Consider the following 14,304-nt stretch of genomic DNA (forward strand, 5'->3'; position numbering starts at 1 on the left):
CAGAGCTGAGTCCCGCCCTCCCCTGCCTGGTGAGGCGAGGCTGTGGTCGCGCGCGGCTCGGGGCTGACGAGCGCTGGCTAAGCTCCCGGAAGGGCGAAAGCGCCGGCGAGGGCTTGGGTAGTTAGTATCTTGGGGAGGGAGGGCTGGGGTGGCTGGGGGCTTTTCACAGTCGGGTCTCGCGCCCGCTCCTCACTCTATCACTCTCGCCCTTTCGTCTACTGAGACGGCTGCTCTTACTGCCCACGAGCTGACGACTCCCATATTGCCTCGAAGTGCAGATTTCTCCCCAGACCTGCGGATCCTTCCTCCGGGTTTACCTCTGATGCCCTTTCTGTAAGACTTCGCTGACCCTCCCCAGTCTGAGTTAGGAGCACCTGCTGTGTGATCTCCCCGATGGTGTACTGGCGCCCATTATCGCCTTGTAATAAGCGGTTCACGCACGCGCTCGTGAGTGTACAGGGCGGTGAGGGACCACCTCTATCTTGTTCTAGGTCCCTGACGCCCAGCGCAGTGCCTAGGATTCTGTGGTTTTGTTAGGTGGGTTTGATACAATTTCGAAAGTTGTTTTAGAAGTAAAGTTGTTTTGACACGGGAATGAAGTAAATTGGGTCGGGATGTCATCATCTCATCTGTTCTCACAGGTGAGAACTCAGTAGCTCAGCGGCTGAGGGGCCCCTGGGGGCTTATTAATAAAAACATATGAAGAAGCAACTGGATGATATATACAAAGACATGACTCACAGGGCAGTATATATCCATTTCAGATACCCTAGTCCAGAGTGGGCGTGTATTCTTTCAGTCAAAACCTGAGGGGTGAGTGGATGTTGGTTGGCTGGGTGAAGGCTGAAGGAGAAAGGAAGAGAGTGAAAGGAGATGGTATTCCAGGCAGAGGAATCAGCAGGGACAAAGAGCTCGAAATAAGAGTGGGAATGAGGTCCTTCAGATGAGCTTTAAGGAAGCTTGGAGCTGTACACAACTGATAAATTATTGAACACTACATCTGAAACTAATGAGGTACTACATGTTGGCTAATATAACTAAAATTAAAATTTTTAAATTTAAATAGAAACAAATTTATTTAATTTAAATAAAAACAAAAAGAAAGCTTGGGGCATCTGGATCTTAGGTACAAAAAGCAGTCTGGCAGGAAGTGAAGCTGGCGAGGTAGCAGGAGACAAATTAGCTCAGATAGTGGAGGCCACAGCAGTATTGAGAATTTCAACATAAATATGACAAGAGACTAGAGATAGCTTTAAGCAGGGAAGTGACATGATCAGGGTTGTATTTTGCGGAAATCACTCTGGCTTCAGCGTGGAGAACAGATCAGGGGAAGTATGAGATTGGAAAAAGGGAGATGGGGGGAGGTGGTGTAATCCAGGCAAGAGATGATGATGGCCTGAACCAGAGTGAGGGCAATGCTTATAATTAATGAGAGCTCAGTAGAGAGTTTAGATATGACATAGATACTTTAAAATAAGTAACTTTCCAGTGTATCACTAAAGGGATAAAATGGGGGTGGGGGGAATTCTATTCCCAGAGCAATTATAAAGTACTTAAAAATTTTTAAAGAAAAATTCCAACCTTATCTGCAGGAAACACTTTGACTTACCTCTATGCAAAATTTCAGCCAAACATTGGTTTAGTGTATGGAGCACCTTTGGCCATTCTTTCAGGGAAATCCTGACAGCTGCTTCCCTCAACCCACCCTCATACGTTGGGGTGGCTCAGGACAGCCATGTTTCTGCCCTCCCGAAGATGATTGGTGTGGGAGTAATCACCTGACATGTACTGGGTATCTAAGTTTGTGTTCCCCTAAAAGCATAGCCTGAGACAAGGACTTGGGCGCAGGTGGTTCACGTGGGAGTAATCGTAGCCAAAAAGAGAGAGACAAGGAAGGAAGGAAAACCAATAAAGAATGTTATTGAGCTGGTTACCACCATGGTAATAGGAGCTCAGTTCCACTGGCAACCATAGGAGAAACCACGCAGACTGCACCTCAGAATTGTCTTTCTAAAGGGCAGACGGTGGGGCGGACTCCTGTTTGCCACGAGTGGGGGGGGGGGGGGTTGCTGCCGGTGGTGATAACTCTCCACGCCCACTTTGCAGAGCCTGTGCTCATGTGTGCAAGCTGAGCTATGGAGGCTTTGCCTTGAGGCAGAGATGGCAAGGCTGGGCTTTGAGGTGGGAAACCATTAGGGCTTCTATGAACAGCACAGCTGAGGTCATAGATGGACCAAGCAAATGTGGCACAGGGCACTAGGAACATCTGCTATATTTGGCAATATTTGACCAATCGGTTTCTTTCCCAAAAATTTGGAATTGAGGTCAAGAGAATCAATGTTCATAAAACCATGGGGCCTATTACATAACCTATAGTTTGGCCCTCTGCCATACTCCTATACTGTCATACTGACTGGGTAACAGGAAAAGAGATTGTTATCTGCAATATTCTGTTTTCACAGCGGGACACAGTGAGCCTCCTAAAAAGAGGTTGATCTTGTAGCTCACCTATATGGGCTTAAGTCATACCGTTACCTGATTCTTTTGCCTCCTCCCAAAGTCTACACTCGGACAAAACTGTGGCTAACAGCCATTACCCCTCATTTCACTTTGTCTGTTTTTTTTTTTTAAAGATTTTATTTATTTATCAGAGAGTGTGAGCACAGGCAGACGGAGAGGCAGGCAGAGGCAGAGGAAGAAGCAGGCTCCCCTCTGAGCAAGGAGCCCGATGTGGGACTCGATCCCAGGACCCCAGGATCATGACCTGAGCCAAAGGCAGCCGCTCAACCAACTGAGCCACCCAGGCGTCCCTCACTTTGTCTGTTTTAAGACAGTTGTAAGTCATCCTGTTAGAGTCAGGATATTTTTTAAGGCTTCGTCAGAATCTCTGATCACAATGTGAAGTCAGGCTGATGACATTGTGGAGGCTTCTGAGACAGGTCTACACATCAGGCCTTCTGCAATGGGGTTTAGCTTTTGACCTTGGCCCTGTAGAAAGAACATGTTGAAGAGCTTGCCATTTGTGAATTCCAAAACTCCATATCTGTGAAATCCAGCCTCAGTTCGGTTAGATTTAAACTTATGAAATAGCTAATATTTGACTACTTTTTTTTACACTTTAAAAAAAATTTTTCATATGGGGCACCTGGCTGGCTCAGTTGGTAGAGTGTGCAACTCTTGATTTTGAGGTTGTGAGTTTGAGCCCCACGTTGGGTATAGAGATTACTTAAAAAAGTAAAATCTTTAAAAAATTTTTTGTATGATTTAATCTAATCTAAGCAGCATACATAATGGGCAAGAATTGTTTTTCTCTGACCTTCTATCTAATTGTGAGCCTGCTGGATTTTTGCACCAAGACATGAAGGCAAACAGTTACTGTCTGAGAGTATGGTCTAAGTCCACACACCTTAAAAACAGAGGTGCCAAATGTCTATGTACCTCTGCCCTTCAAACTTTTATTTTCTACTAATCATATATAAGAAGAGGATATAGTTAAGAAATAAGTTATGCTGCCATAACGGGGACTCAAAACCAGTGGTATAAATAAGAAAGAAGTTTAATTTCTTGTTTGTGTAATAATCCAAGGCTAGTATGAAAACACCTGTCAAAGGCCCGGACACCTCCATTTTGTGCCCCCTTCATCCTAACCTGTTACCTTTGTCCATGTGGTCCCAAAAGAGTCCTTGCTCCAGGCAGCAGAATGAAGGAGCGGAAAAGGAAGGCATGCCAGTGATTTAAGGGTATGACCCTTTATTTGCATACATCACTTCTGGGCGCTTTGGATGGACTAGCACTTAGTCACAACGATCATACCTAGCTCCATCGTCCTCATTCCCTCGCTAGGAAATGTAGTCCTCAGCTGGATGGTCATGTGCCCAGATCAAATTTCAATTATTATGTCAGTGAAGAAAAACAGATATTAGGGAGGAGACTAGTGTCACAAGGGGGAAATAAAGGATACATTTTATGTTATGTGGACCATCTTGAGCTTGAAGTACTAAAGCAGGGTGTGGGTCACTTAAAGTCACATAGCAGCCAAGATTGTAGAAGGCCTCTTAGCTCATGTGATTTGAGGATGAGAACGAGCTCCGCTTGGCCAGTCCCCTGTCACAGCCCTCTCTGCTGGTTGTCTATCTAACAGCCTTTCCCAGCTCCCTCCTTGAGGACAAAACCATGATTTTAATCACCCTTGTGTTCTACATGGATCCCTTTGCAGCCCCTGGGATGAATCTTAAATGCCCTAACTCAGTGTTTTCAAACTTGTTAACCACTACCAACATTGAATACCCATTTTATAACTACATTTTATAAGCCAACACACTCCCAGAGGCCAAAACTGATACTTGACCTTATTAATGTTTGATATACTCCAATATTCTATTGTTTCATTTTTTAAAAAATCTGGTTGCCCATTCACTATGTTGATTTCCATCCCACCCCACCCCCCATTAATGGTTTGCAATCTTTGGTTCTGGGGGGAGGGGGAAGCCAAGCTGCTCTAAGCCAATTAAGCTGCCTTCATTCCCCCTTGGTTAAAGCATATTACACAATTTGTACTGAAAGAAAAATTTATCCTTATCTCTAAAAAAACCAAAATGATGATTATTCTCTTTAAAAAATATAATGCTAAAAATACAATGCTGGAGGTTTTCTAATAAGCCTACTTAACCTTCATCTAGTGCTCTTGGAAATATAACTGTTGTTATATTTGGCTAACAATCCACTACTGATAAAAGCACACTTTACAGTTTGTAGCATTGGGCTGTGGAAATTGATAAGGTGTTGTTCATACATAACTTCAAAGAAACATACATATCCCCAAAGGCTTTTTTTTTTTTTTTGCCTTGTGGAATGTTAATCAGTTTGTAACCAACCTCGTAATTTTGTTCATTTATTGATATACATTTCTTCCTTGAAAACTCCAACTTTTTTGTATTCTTTACCAGGCCCCTCATTCATGATTTAAATAAAACATTTATATGCACATACTTTTTTTTTCTTTTTAAGATTTTATTTATTTGACAGAGAGAGAGAGAGAACACAAGGGCGAGCAGCAGAGGGAGCTTTCTGAAGGGGGGAGTCAGACACTGGGCTTGATTTCAGGACCCAGGATCATGACTTGACTAAAGCCTGATGCTTAATGGACTGATCTACCCAAGTACCCCACACATACTATCTATCCTTTTTTTTTTTTTTTTTGGTCAGAGAGAGAGCACAAGCAGGGGGAGCAGCAGGCAGAGGGAGAAGCAGGCTCCCCGCTAAGCAAGGAGCCTGATGCAGGACTTGATCCCAGGACCCTGGGATTGTGACCTGAGCCAAAGGCAGATCCTTAGCCAACTGAGCCACCCAGGCCTCCCTTTCCTATCTATTCAGATGAGAATTTATTTCTGCTCTAAGCATTACCTGTGACATGCAGCACTTAGAAAGTCATTTTGTGACCATGAGTGGAGCCAAGCGAGAGGACAAGCCAGCATGTTGAAGACGGCAGAGAAGAGAGATGGAAAAGATCCAGGGTCATTGATAAATTCACTACCCTGAGTACCGCATCTGGCCTTTCGGTGTAGGAGAGTAAGTGTCCTTGTTAGCAAAGCCTTCCGACTCCTACAACCCAAAGCTTCCTTTGTGATGTACCTGTTATGGAAGCTCATATTAATAACAATTTGATTCCTTCACTTGGAACTTTCTGCTGGTGTATTGTCTACATAAGGTGTTGGCTTTGGTGGTAGCAGTAGAGGGATTTCTGAGCTCCCTAACCAACCTTACAGACCCTCCACTCACAGCTCTGGCAGGACTCGATATACTGACATTATAATCTGTGCATTAATAGTCTGTTTACTTGTTTTTAATTTTAAATAAGTTCTAGGGCTTTATAAGTGCTTTTATTTTAAGATACAATCATCCGATTTTAAATCGTTCTCTTCATGTTAAATTATAATCACTTGGTTTTAAGAATTTTTTTTTTCTCTCTACGTTCATCCGTGGCTTTAGAATTGTAGGCTTTCAGTTTTTGGAACCTTGTCTGGAGCAGACTAAACAAAGATAAACACTGTCTCTCTCCCCGCTCCCGCTCCACGGATGCTCAGATAACCAAAGGCTTAGAGAACCCTAAAAATAAAATCTTTGGAGCTCTTTCTTGGGACTTTGCCAAAATGTTTTAACCGCCCCAAGACTTACTTCAGACACCACAGAGACCACAAAAGGGAGGGAAGCTTTGGGTCGGGTCTTCGCTTTTCTCAGGCAAGACATCTCCTAACTGATGGGTTACAGTCTAGATTAAGCTTTTCGCATGGATCAGCAGCCGAGGAGCTTTGGAAGACTTACAGAAGGTGTCAAACAGATCCAAGTCACCACTCCCTAACGCGGAGTTTGAATGTAGGGTCCTTGCTTCCTGAATAAAGGAATAAAGAAGAAATTCAACAACATTTCTACCTTGATGGAGCTGTGTAGGAAGGTATCAGTTAACAATCAAGCCCCACGTAAGTCTCTTTCGTTGTAGCCCAACAAAGCCTACACAGACCCGATAAGCAGCTTTGTGCTTCAACTGCGAGAGTAACCAGTAACCGAGCAGGAGCCCCTTCCCTGGTACAGCGGGATTCAGCTCCTCAGTAACTGAGCAGGTGGGGGCGGGGCCAAACACAACACTTCCTGTTTCAGGGTCAGCAGGTTTAAAGCAGACAAGGTTAAAGCGAGTATGTCTCCAGCACAATTCGACTCAAATACTAGCTAATGGTATCTGCTCTGTGGTCTTCCTCCTCCACAATCAGCTCTCAGAGAACGAGGGCATGAAGAAAGGGAAAGGAAAACTTACCTGTCCTGTCCTGCTTTTGCGCACATGTTAGTTTCTTTAAGCCCGCATGAAAACCTTTTGAAGGAGAGCTTAATGTGTTCCCATTTTGCAGATAAGCCAACTGAGTTTGAGAAGTTAGCTGCTTATGGAAATGGGATCTGGAGCCAGATTTTTGTGATGCCTTGAATCCCATGTTATGTCCTGATACGACATTGCCCCCCTGAAATCTACTCTTGTGGCCTTCTTAACAACTGAAAAGAGGAGTCTTAAGTGGTGTTTTCTCAGAGTGTTTGTGGGAAATCCCAAATCTCTCCATGGGTTATCAGTAATCAAACACCCTGTCATAGCAATGTATTTAAATATCTAAGTGAGAACCAGGATGGGGGCGCTCTTTGGAACGGGCTTCAGATCCCAGGAGATCTGTAGAGCATCCCGACAGCTCTGCCTTCTCTGAGGTCAGCCACCCTGTCTCCGGTACTGTCGGTTGACGTCCTCAAGTTCCCTAGCTCTCCTGTGAGCTAATTAGACTCCTAGTTCAAATCATAGGACTTTATGAGTTGCACAGTGATCTCATATATATTTGGTTCACTCCACTAAATAATGCCATGGGTGTGCAGAAGGTGAATAACTAACCCATGGTCTCTACCCCCAGCTGTTCAATGTCTAGTAGTAAAGACACACAAACAGCGAATTCAAAGGGAAAAGCACCCCAATATAGTGGCTTTCAAACTTATTCAGTCTTAACTCACGCCAGGAAATTTTACACCTCATCCCAGTATAAAAGTATAAAATAAATGCTATTTAAGGTTCCCTAAATTGATTTCATGACCCACTAATTCATGAAAGTTTGAAAACCAGGCTCTCATGGGTGTGCAGAGCCTACAGAACACAGAGAAGGGAGCCAGTAACGCTCAGGAGCGGGGCCGGGGAAGGACAGTGAGAATTCTCCAGGTGGACAAGAATCTAAAGGTGTTCCAGCCACAGGAAGGTCACAGGAAGAGCATCGCAAATGTTACAGACTACCCTCACAAGTAAGGCACGGAGAAGACTGAGGCTGGGAAGGTGGAAAAGAGACTTTCTGTTAAATGAGGTAGATGGAGCACACACATTTTGTGTTTGTTCCCTTCTCAAACTCCACTAAAATAGTAACAAAGGAGTGAAGAGAGCAGAAGAAAGAATACACGGAGATACGATTTTAAAAAACCATCTTGACCATCCAACTCTTGGTTTCGGCTCAGGTTGTGATCTCAGGATCATTAGATCGAGCCCCACATCAGGCTCTGTGCTCAGCACGGAGTCTGTTGAAGACTCTTCCTCCCCAGGCTCCCTTTGGCAGCACATTTACTAAAATTGGAATGATACAGAGATTAGCCTGGCTCCCGAGCAAGGATGGCACACAAATTCGTGAAGCATTTAATATTTACTTATTTATTTTCAAATATTTTATTTATTTATTTGACAGAGACAGAGAGAGAGAGCCAGAGCAGGAACACAAGCAGAGGGAGTGGGAGAGGAAGAAGCAGGCTCCCCGCTGAGCAGGGAGCCTGATTTGGGGCTCGACCCCAGGACCCCAGGACCATGACCCTAGCCTAGGGCAGATGCCTAACGATTGAGCCACCCAAGCACCCCAAAGTGTTTCATGTTAAAGAAAAAAAAAAAAAAGACTGTCTCTCTCTGCCCCTCTCCACACCTTTCTCTCTCTAAAAATAAACAGATGAATCTTTAAAAAGAAAAATATCTCAGGGAGGGCGCTCCTGGTGACTCTTGCTCTCAGGGTGATGAATTCAAGCCACACGTTGGGCGTGGAGCCTACTTAAAAAAATAAAAAAGGAAAAGCAAACATCTTGGAAAATGGAAAGGTTACAAAAGAGGGATGACAGGGAAACAAGCCAGTTTGGGCTGCAGGGCCTTGTAAAGGCTTGGGATGGGAAGTGCCAGGTAATTCTGAAGGGAGGATAGAAGGCTGGGGCTGAAAACAGAAGGAGGAGTTGAAGAGCTACATAAGCAGCAGTGGGATTCCCTGATCCCCTCCTCTGACCTGGGCAGCTGGAGCAGAAGCATCATTGGTGCTCTGACCCCAACAGAAGGCAGGAGGTACACTCGCCTGAGAATAGACCAGAGGGACTCTGGGATACGGGTCAGCGGGGAGTCCGCTTCTCCCCCACCCCCATAAGTAAATAAAAAAGAAAAATAAAAATATAATCACAGAATAAAAAATTCAGGAGGATGGTTGCAATGGAAAGTCGAGAAGATATTTTAGAAAGTAGAACAAAAAAGAAAAATAAATGGACAAATAGGAAAGAAAGATGATAAAATCTCAGTCTTGAAGGAGCCAGAGTTGGTCAGGGGGGAAGTAGGGAACCATATTCCTGACTGAGACACACAAATGCGAAGGAGTGACTAATGAGAATGAGGGATTACAAATCCTTGTGCTGTGGTTGAAATATCAAATTAGAGGGGGAAATGGGCGGAGACATGAGGCTGAATAGCCAGGTAGCTTTTGTGTTATTTTGAAACGTGTTCTTATAAACATTTATAGACCTTGGTAAAAGTAGCCTTCAGACTCACACCTTAGTATTTTTTCCATACAGCCAAGGGCAGTATGATTTAGACCAATAGTTCTCAAGTGGGCGTGGCGGGGGGGGGGCGAGGCGGAGCGCAGTTTTGCCACCAGGGACCATCTGTGAGGGTGGAGAGGGGGGAGAGAGCACTACTGGCGTTTAAAGGAGAGGTTAGGGACGCTTTTATCCATTCTGGATAAACAGGACAGTCCCTATCCCCACTGACCAAGAATTATCTGGCTCCTAAGGTCAATAGTACAGTCAATAGTTGAGAAATCCTGATTTAGATGAAATGTAAAATTGGAGCTATTCTGAGTGAGTTCAAATCCCAGCCCCTTCAGTATTTATTATACATAAAACAATCATTTATTTTTACAGAAAAATGCTCAACATGTTAAAAAGTAGTTTCTGAACACCTTTGAAAGACATACACACAGGGTGCTTGAGTGGCTCAGTCGGTTAAGCGTCTGTCTTTGGCTTGGGTCGTGATCCCATGGTCCCGGGATTGAGGCCCATGTCAGGCCCCATGTTGGACTCCCTGCTCAGTGGGGAGTCTGCTTCTCCCTCTGTTCTTCTCCACCCTCCACTTGTGCTCTCTCTCAAATAATTAAATAAATAAATAAACAAACAAATAATTTTAAAAAAGAAAGACACATATACACATAACTCAATGTAAAAAAGTAAGTTTAAAAAGCATGGATATTAAATATACATTATTATTTTAATATAATTTGCTAGAATATAAAATTAATACATTTCAGAGTAAACACTAAACAGCAGTCCAAACTGAAATGTAATAATAAATCATGGAAAATAAAATTATTTGCTCCTTTTAAAAATAGCGATCCCTTAAAGAAAATATATCAAAGTGTCACTGGTAAATTTTAAGTGTATCTTGCATGCAAATTTTCAGAGCTGCTGAAAAAGCACTTTCTGGTATGACACCACTCAAGAGATGAAGTTATAAATCTAACTTCAAATACAGTTCTCTGACTCTTCCTTATTCAAATAATTTCATCTCTTGATAACTTTTTAAAAGTACAGTTGACACACAATGTTACATTAGTTGCAGGTGTACAACGTAGTGTATACATTTGACTGTGCTCACCACAAGTGTAAGGAGGAGATATTTTTGAGCCAATATTTTTGTTTCTTGAGATAGATGTGACGTTTTTCTTTTGATTTCTGGCAAGCTCTAGTTTTTGTTTCAAAAGCGAAGTTTTTGATTTATAGCCATCTTTAATTTCATTGAATACAGAATGAGATTCTGATGCAGAGACTCAATATTAATTTTAATTTTGCTTGTTCCTAATTCTACTCGTTTTGTTTTGTTTTTATTTGACAGAGAGGGAGAAAGAGAGCACAAGTAGGCAGAGCGGCAGGCATAGGGAGAGGGAGAAGCAGGCTTCCCGCTGAGCAGGACCTGAGCAGAAGGCAGACACCCAAAGACTGAGCCACCCAGGCGCCCCAAGGTCTTTATTTATTTACTTATTTTAATGTGTAGGTAACGTGGAGGTAAGCTTGGCGTGGTGATTTTAAAATAGGTTCGCAAATTCTTTTTTACTTCTCCGTTCGCAAGTGGGAGCTGGACTCAGTGACTTGCTTCCAACAAATTCAAGACAGCGGAGGTGATAGCGTGTGACTTTTGACACTAGGTTATACAAAAAAGTATGGTGGCTTCCTTCTTGCTCTGTCTTGGATCACTTGCTCTAGGGAAGGTAGGTGTCTTGTGACCATACTCAACAGAAGAGGTTAGTGTGATAAGGAACTGAGGCCTCTTGCCAACAAGAAGTGAGTAATTGTGGTTTCTAAGCAACAGCTGCCTAAGGGCAGCAGATACCCTAGCCCCAGTCAAGCTTTCAGATGACTGCAGCCAGCGCACATCTTCAGGGCACCCTTGTGGGAGACTTTGAACCAGAACCACCCAGATACTCCCAGATCCTGATCCTCAAAAATAGTGTGAGATAATGTTTTACGCCACTAAGTTTTGGAGCACTTTGTTATGTGGGAATAGACAATCAATACACTTGGTGTTGACACTTTTTATTGATCTATGACATACAAACAGAAATCTATACAGGTGACTGAATTTTCACAAATTCAACACTCCCGTATAACCAGCACCCTGATCAGGAAATAAGATATTACCACTCTCAAGAAGACCCCCTCCAGGGACGCCTGGGTGGCTCAGTCAGTTAAGCCTTGGGCTTCGGCTCAGGTCATGATCCCAGGGTCCTAGGATCGAGCCCTGCATTGGGCTCCTTGCTCAGCGGGGAGCCTGCTTCCCCCTCTCCCTCTGCCTGCCACTCTGCCTGCTTATGCTCTCTCTCTCTCTCTCTGACAAATAAATAAATAAAATCTTAAAAAAAAAAAAGAAGACCCCTCCAATTGCTGCCCCCCCACCCCCAAGGGTAGCCACTACCTTGATTTCTAACAATATAAATGTACTTTATAAAAATGGAATCATATATGTATGACTTTATTTGAAAGAGAGAGAGTGCATGAGTGGGAGGAGCACAGGGAGAGGGGAGAGAATCTCAAGCAGATTCCTCGATAAGTCTGACCCCAACACAGGGCTCAATTCCACAACCCTGAGATCAGGACCTGAGTCAAAACCAAGGGTCAGACACTCAACCAACTGTGCCACTCAGGTGCCCCATATATCATATACTTTTTGTGTCTAGTTTCTTTTACTCACTATTTTATTTATGAGATCGACACATATTTTCATGCTTAATTATAGTTCGTTCATTCAATCTGGTTGTCTGAATATACAGCATTTATCCATTGAGTAGCAAACTTCTGTGTGTTATAGTTACATGTATTCCTTCCTGACATTGTGCCGTTTGTTTTATCATTCTCTCTCTCTCTCCACACATACACACACACACACATCATACATTCACATACTCATTTATTCACATTTCTAAATCATTTGATATGATTTGCAGAGAACATAACCCTTCTCCTCTAAAATCTTTAGACTGTCTAACCTAAATATAAGGATATTCTCTTATATAAACAAAGTGAATGTCAAGAAGTTTGATCTTGATGCAATATTTTATCTAATATACAATCCATCTTCAAATTCTACCAGTTGCCCCAAGAGTGTCCTTTATAGTAACATTTTTATAGTAACTTTATAGTAACTTTTTTCTCCCACCTAGCCTAGGTGTAACTTTATAGTAACTTTTTTCTCCCACCTCGGATTCCATCCAAGATCATCTCTTGCATTTATTGTCATTTCTCTTTTGTCTCCTTTTCAATCTTGAACAGTTTCTCGGTTTTTCATTATCTTGTATGAAATGGACAATTTTGAAGGGGATCAACTCATTTTTCATACTTAAAAAAATACTCTGAGATTTCTTTTTAACTTTATCCCATTTCCGTGGAGCCACATTTTTTTTTTCAAGCAAGCACTAATACATATAATTGGATTTTTGTTCAAAATAGTTGAGTCACAACAGTTTGGTCAAAATTGTTTATGAAATGATATGATACCTTGATAAAAATCATAGAAGATCAAGCCGGTTGGGCAATCTTACTTTAAACTCAGAAAAGCCTTTAGCTCCAAAACAACAAATATGAGCCTCTAAATCTAGGTCATTTTCATTGCCTTTGGCCTAGTCCAGGAACAAAGAGCTCACAAGTCTATGTGAAGGTTACTTTAACTTAGCTACCATCTATGCTAGAACAATAACAGACAAAGCCAAGGTATCTACTGGCAATAGGTATGTACCAATTACCACAATCGATTTACATTGGCTGCTTCCAAAGTTCAAACACTGGTTTAGTTTAGGTCAACATACATTTATTAAGCATCTACTACGTGCCAGGCACTGTGCTAGGCCCTGGGAATATTCAGATGATTAAAACATAGCCCCTGCCTTCAATAATAAGCATTATAGGGACGCCTGGGTGGCTCAGTGGGTTAAGCCTGTGCCTTCGGTTCGGGTCATGATCTCGGGGTCCTGAGATCGAGCCCCACATCAGGCTCTCTGCTCAGCAGGAAGCCTGATTCCCCCTCTCTCTGCCTGCCTCCTGCCTGCTTGTGATCTCTGTCTGTCAAATAAATAAATAAAATCTTTTTTAAAAATGAGAATAAGCATTACAGTGGAAGTTATACATATACACATATACCTATATATCCCTTATACCACACTTGGATAGAGAAAATGAAGATTGTGTGTGACGCATGGAAAAATAGAAGTACACTGAGGGAACACTAGTAGAGCCGGTCTGATATGGGGGGGGCAGGTGACCTGAGACATCAGGGGAGTCTTCATAGATGGAGTGTGGCCTGAAGTCCATGTTAAAAGACAAGTGAAGTGTTTGTCAAACAGAGGGATAAGGTGTATGTTTGTATGCAGAGCAGGGGTGGGGGAGGGCAGCACAACCCAGCAGAGGGAAGGATGAGCTGTTTGGGGTTTGATGCTGCAGTGTAAAAAGCAAGACAGGGCATACCCAGTGTTGGCTTCACTGAAATAAATTCCCTCCTCCTCCTCCTTCTTTTTTTTTTTTTTTTTTTTTTAAGATTTTATTTATTTATTTCCCAGAAAGAGAGAACACAAGCAGGAGAAGCAGCAGGCAGAGGGAGAACAGGCTTCTTGCTGAGGAAGGCGCCCGGGACTGGATCCCAGAACCCTGGGATCATGACATGAACGGAAGGCAGATGCTTAACTGACTGAGCCATCCAGGCGCCCCGAAATAAATTCCCTTCTTGTTTTACCACCACCACCAAAACAAAACAAAACAAAACAAAACAAAAAAGGCCAAGAAGGGGAAGGGGCATATCTCAGAGGTTTTTTAACCATATCAGGAAGCTTGAATGGAAGTTTGTAGAAGGAGAGCCTTTAATCAATGTTAAATAGCAGAAAGGTCATCAAATTTGTATTCTAAAATCATCTAGCCACATTTGGGGATATGAATTTCTGTGGGGGACAGGAGTGTGAACAG

The sequence above is a fragment of the Martes martes genome (assembly GCF_963455335.1).
Source record: "Martes martes genome assembly, chromosome: 3".
NCBI lineage: Eukaryota > Metazoa > Chordata > Mammalia > Carnivora > Mustelidae > Martes > Martes martes.